The sequence below is a fragment of the Juglans regia genome, chromosome 12 (assembly GCF_001411555.2).
Source record: "Juglans regia cultivar Chandler chromosome 12, Walnut 2.0, whole genome shotgun sequence".
NCBI classification, from domain to species: domain Eukaryota; kingdom Viridiplantae; phylum Streptophyta; class Magnoliopsida; order Fagales; family Juglandaceae; genus Juglans; species Juglans regia.
In genome coordinates, this window is record NC_049912.1 from 14,926,286 (window position 1) to 14,933,148 (window position 6,863).

Consider the following 6,863-nt stretch of genomic DNA (forward strand, 5'->3'; position numbering starts at 1 on the left):
CTGGCAACTTCACACCTTACAACCATTTGAAAAAATCCATCATATCATCCCTTGTTATCGTAAACATGCATGCGGCATAACCACCCCGTTGCCTTCTATTCGCAAATGCAGATTATGTTTAATTCTCATTCTCTCAAGATTTTTTCTCGTCTTAATAGTGTTCTTCATCTTTTTGTCAATGCTCATCAATATCCCCAGAATATTATCACAAATATTTTTCTCTATGTGCATCACATCCAAACTATGTCGCAACATGCATGATGGCCAATACGACAAGTCAAAGAAAATACTACGCTTTGTTCAATTCAATTTTGCAACGCCTCGTTTTCTCTTGTTCTTTTATTGACCTTTGCCAAAATTGTTTGCTCTAACGTCCAATAATTGTTCGAGTATTTCAACTCTTTAATTACACGTGGGACACGCTAACTTCTCTTTAGTACTCTAACTGGAAAGGTTCCCATATACTAGAAAATCATTTATCGTCCACATTACTGCAACATGCATCTGAAAAGATGTCGACGTATATGCATCAAAAGTTCTGATTCTTATTTCCCATAGATATTTCAACTCTTCAATTAACGATTGCATGAATACGTCAATATCATTCTCAGGTGATCTTGGTCCGAGGATAAGTAAAGTTAACATAAAGTTTAGCGCCTTCATTGTAACACCCGGACCTAGTCAAGCCCACTTTCCAAAATTTTTCTTGGGTTTGGATGTATGAAAAAGCCCATTTGGGATTCGAGTAAATTTTTTGGAAGAGTCTGTGGGCCTAAGATTTTCATTTTGGCGAAATATGATTTTGTTCTTTGTTGGGTTTGATAATTAGGTTAAAAATCTTTTTTATGGGTTGAAAATTTTTTTGGACAAGTTGGATTTTTTTTAGTTGAGTTGAGGCCCAAATCTTTGGAAAAAAGCCCATGTATTAATCCCATACAAGATCCAAGACGTGGGCCAAACCTTTTTTTTAGTAGGCTAAAAAGCCCAAGGTCGTAAGAACCCATGATTAGTTCCACTCCCATGCACATATGTCTCTCCAGGGTTTTTAACTTTCTTTATTTATACACAAACCCAGTCTCTGCAGGCACCATACATGGACTACCGCACCCTCCCACCACATTCTGAGAATAAAAAATTGAAGCCCCACGTCGCGCTCTCTCCTCCATGCCAACCTAACTGCAAACTACAGCATCCTCCAGCACCAAAACTCCTTCACTTCTTAGAACCACCAGCTGCAACAAACGACTGAGAGACCATGTATGCCCCAAACTGAAACCAGCCACTACCCAGCCAACTCGAAACCGCTAGCCCACTGCCCAGCCAATGCAAAACCACAGCACCACCGCAACCTAGTTTTCCTCCACTCGAAAAGAGGTGCAAACCTCCTTGCACCACCACCACCCAAGCTTTTTCAAACCACCAAACAACCTACTTGGTTCTCCCTTCTTTGACAAACTAGCTTATGTTTTTAGCAACCATAATAGAGCACGTAAGTCCCTATTTTAAGCAAGATAGCAACTTTGGACACCACCGTAGTGAATAAATTAATGGGCCTAACTCATCTCATAAAACCGATTCTACAAGAGAGGATTTGCTCATTGCTTATAAACATATCCAATACCTTGTCCACAACCAATGTGAGATTATTCCTCAACACCCTCCCTCATGTGCAGGCCAATATTTTTTTTTATCCTTGTCATGGGGTAAGTGGTGTGGGCCCCCATTCGTCCTGTGGCAGGCTCTGATACCATGAATAAATTAATGGGCCTAATCCATCTCATAAAACCGGTTCTACAAGAGAGGATTGCTCATTGCTTATAAAAAAATCCAAGACCTTGTCCACAGCCAATGTGGGATTATTCCTCAACACGTAGACCCACATTCCCTCCTCCATTTTCAAACATTGTTCCTCATCGAAAACGACCACACCACACTGCCACAGCTTGTTTTAATACCCCCTGGACTACCGTACGCCAGTACCTCTCATTTTCTCTCACTCTCCATCTCTCTATCTCTCTCTCTCTCTCTCTATTCTCACTCTTTCCGCTGTGAATGATAGTATACTCTCCCTCTTTCTCTCCCCATGCTCTGCCACCACTCCCAGCCGAGCCGCGCTCAATAGTCACCGAGGTCGTCGCCGCACGTAACTCTCTCGGCAAGGAACTCTCCCCTCTATGGCACGGGTTGGTCTGGAGATCAGTTTTTAGTTTCAGAAAGTTTTATTTTTTAAATTTATAGCCCCTTCCCAAAGAATCCATTCATGTTTTGTTCAATCCCTATAATACCCTTGTCTTTAGACAAGTTCTTCCTTGGCCATAATTGGTCTATATTTATTAAAACCACTTTGTGTGGGCTTTGTTTTAAATACAAAATTTGTATGAAGAAAATAAATAAGGCTGTAAATTCTATTTTTGGTATGAAGTTATTTTTAATGAATCGAATTTCAGAAGCAAATAGTAAGCCTATAGTTTCATTTTGAACATGATAAATTTGATTGTCTATCTTAATTAAACGAAGTTTTTTTTGCTAGTACTTATATTAACGAAATATTTTTTAATTTGAAAAATAATGATTTTTTAGTGTTATGAGAATTTTAGGTTTTTAAGAAACATAGGTTAGTATTTCAGGTTTAAGTATCGAATTACGTGTTAAATTGGAAATTTATAGAAGTTACATGATAATTTTATAGGTGACAAGTAATTTTTGACCTGCATTATTGGGGAAAATTGCTGAAAAGCTAAGAAGTCTAGATAAGCGGGATTCTTATACTAGTTTTGCAAAAAAGAAATAACATGAGGTTGACTTTGAAAATAAGAATGTTTGCTTTTGAAAAGAAATCTGAAAACGACCTTAGATGTTTGTTCTGCATTTGCATAAATTCTATATAAAAGAAAGTATTTTCTGCCATGACTGGTGTAGACATGAGCTAATTTTGTGTATTCTGTTTCTGAACTATGCAAAAAGAGCGAATATGAAAATTAAAAAGTTTTTACTATGAATAAATAAAGATATTTTGGTTCTGTTTATTTCAAATATGTGAAATGATCTGAAGTTGTTTAGTATTCGGTTTTGATATGATGTGGCATCTGAAAATCTTGGCATGAATTTCTGATTTTGTATTTGAATATGATTTGGTTCTGATGATATTCTGTTTTGTTTCTACTAAGGCCTTGCCACAGTTATAATAGTAGTATACGGCCCAACCACGAGTATAATGGTTGTTTATAACCCTACTACGAGGGTTAAACATGTATGCACCCAAGCCACGGGTCTAATGGTGGTTTACAACCCTACCACGGGGGTGAAGCATGGTATACGACTCAACCACGGGTATAATGGTGTTTTATAACCCTAGCACGGGTGTGAAACATGGTATACGGCCCAGCCACGGGTATAATGGTGGTTTATAACCCTACCAAGGGGGTTAAATATGGTATCTGTCCTGATGCAATACTCTGATATGATATGAAGATGATTTTATGATATGCCAAAGGATTTTTGAATAAGAAAGTTTTTATAAAAATTTCGCTTTGATGTTTTGTAACAAGTTTTGTTTATACATTTTGAAAGTAAATATGTTGTTTCTGCATTCTGAAAGTAAATATTTTGTTCTACATACTGAACTTTATAAATGCTTATGTTTACATGCTAGCATAAGTTTTCTACTTACTGAGTTGTTGATAACTCACCCCTTATCTCTACATTATTTTTCAGATATTTTGATGGTTTAGCTAAGGATCAAAATTATGAGGCATTGAGTGAGATGATTTAAGTATAGTGGATTAAGCATAGAAAGTTTTTATGAGTATTGACGATTTTTATTAAGAAATTTTATTGTGTTATGATGACTTGGCATTTTGAAAAATTGGTTATATTGAGGATATTAGTTTCAATCGAAATTTCTATATGATATAGGGGATTTAGAGTCTATAATTATATTGTTGAAATATGAGTTTAAGTGATAGAAAGTAACTCTCTGACCCGTGTGGGACCAGGACTTTACATTCATGCACCTCCATGGTGGAAGATTATACGGAATCAACACAACGGGCCAAGTGCTGTAACTTGTACTCAGATTGCCAAAGGGATTGAATGCATCCGTTATTAGTCCTAGAGGCACATTACGAGCTTCGTTGCCAAACTTTGGGTATTGATCATCAAACCTTTGCCACGCAAGTGAGTCAGCTGGGTGCCTCATATATTCGTCATCCTTAACTCTTTTCATCTCGTGCCACCTCATATCTTGAGTTGTTCCTTTACACATATGTAGCCTTTGCAATCTGGGTTTCAGCGGGAAATAATGCAAAATCTTCACCGGAATATTTTTCTTACCCTTCCACCTCGACTCTCTGCATACGGGACAAGCCTGCTTTTCCTCATTCTCCTTCCAAAACAAAATACAATCATTCTTGCATGCATGCATGGACTTGTACTCAAACCCTAACCCCTTTCTTAACTGTTTCACTACATAAAAATTCTTTGGGTAATGTAGAACCTTTAGGAAGCACCTTATTAAAAAAGTCCATGACCATGTTGATTGCTTTTGTCGACATCCCACACAACGACTTAATGTGAAGTAGCTGCACAATAAATGACATTTTGCTGTGTTTTGTACATCCAAGATAAACCTCATACTTTGCATCTTCCCACATTGTAGAGAAATTCTCCGATTCAATCACTCGGCCACTTGAGGTGTCCTCGTCCATTTCATCCATAAACATCTCAGCTTCAATGTCACCTAACATCTCCTCCATCTTATCTCGCTCAATATCTTCATGCATGTGCCACATATCAATACCATGACCAAACATAACCTCGGTTGATTGTTTGTATGGCTTACCATAAAATACCCTTAAGGTATATCCCAAATCCATACCATTCACAAATATATGACTTTCTACTTCATCCAATCCTATAGCGCACAGATTTTTATACCCTCGACATGGACACTTAATGTAACTGCGATTATTGGCAGAGGCTTGAACAAAATCAATAAAGGCTCTAACTACACGTGCATACATAGCATAGTCTTTTCCAAGTCTATCGCCAAGACGCATCTATCTTTTATCCATTTTTAAAAAAACCTATCAATTAGTATAATTTAAACTAATTTCACATGCATCATATGCTCCAATTCTCACTGCTCTTTAGATCTTCCGTATATATCATCCATATTGCACAAATTTCGTCATTCTTCTACTTTTCATGGTAGTGGAAATTTTGACAGCACCTCCCCATAGTTCTCCAAGTATACATGTTTACAAAGAACAAATGAGGAAGACACAGAAATTTAATACTAGACGTGTAAAGTAGGAGTAACAAAAATGTACAATATAGATAATATATTCCCAAACAGTCCACACTTGACAATTCAGAAATTAGTGAACACCTGAGTGTACACTAATTTACAAATGGGTCTAAGGTTATTCATGTAATGTCACACAAAATCTAACAACTAACGTATACATATATACTAAGTATGTTATCATGAATTACTTTGTTTTATTAGTTATATAGTATAATCTAGCATCTTATTAATATATAGTATTTGTTAAATTAGCTTTTTGCATAATATCTTATTAATTAATTTATATTAGTATATATAAATTAAATTCAAGTTAAAGCTATTTTTTAATTATTAGTTAATTGTTTTTATTAGTTATTTACTAAGTAGGTTATGAATTACTTAGTATGCTATGAATTACTTAGTTATTTTCTATCTCCTACATTCACAATATTATAAAATTCTTAATATTTTTTCAATTATCAATAAGTTAAATTCACAACATATTCACAACATGCATATTCACAATATCCAAACATATTCACAATCAATTATCTAAGAACATATTCACAATATCCAAACAAATCCACAATCAATTATATAACAACATATTCACAATATTCACATCATATTCAGAATCAACTATACAACAACATATTCACATGAACCACTTGAGTGAATATCATACAAAGTTGTACTGGTGATGTGGCACCCAAAATTTTTTTTCTCTCGACCCTGGTAGGTGATTAGGGTTGTGATTGTCCTAGCCGTAGGCCCCTTGGCTGCATAGGAGGGGCATGATGGTGGTATACTGATCTCTGATCAGGGGCGACGGAGAATCTGGCAAAGATAGTGGGTGTGGTGCCTAGTGGTGGCAGGGGCTTCGTAAACGTAGTCATGGACTGACTTCAAATCATTCCTGAGGTTGAGATTCCATTCAGAGATCCAAAATTCTCAGATGGAGAAATGTTCTTCCTTTTTTCCCGAGAAATGTTTCGTTTCTCGGTGCTTTGGAAATTCTTGTGAAGACGGCCCTTGCTAGACTATGTATGCGGATTCATCAAACCTTGGTGGGGATTGAGAGCTATGCTGGTTGTTGGGCAATTGAAGAATCCTCGGAATATTCTTGTTCGATTATCTAACAAGGATGATTTTATTTGGGTAATGGTTAGGGGAAATTGCACCGTATAAAGTATTTGATTGGACACCAGATTTGGTTGAGGAAGAAGGTTCACCGCTGGTTCCAGTCTGGTTATCTCTTCCAGGATTGCACCAAATTTCTTTCAGGAGTCTATATTGAGAACGATTGGTAGAGGTTTTGGGTAGTATTTGAAGCGGGACAATGCAACGATGTGTGTGACTTGGCCTGAGGTGGCTCGCATTTACGTTGAACTAGACGTATCAAAGCCTCTGAAAAATGTGTTCTGGTGGGGCGTTACGGGAGTGTCGTCTAGCCATCATCAGGAGGTGTTATATGAATAGATTCCTCTGTTTTGTTGTTTGTGTAGAAAACAGGGACATGAGAGTAGATGTGGTTGTCGACAGCACACGGTTATATCTGGAGTTGAAAAGGATGATC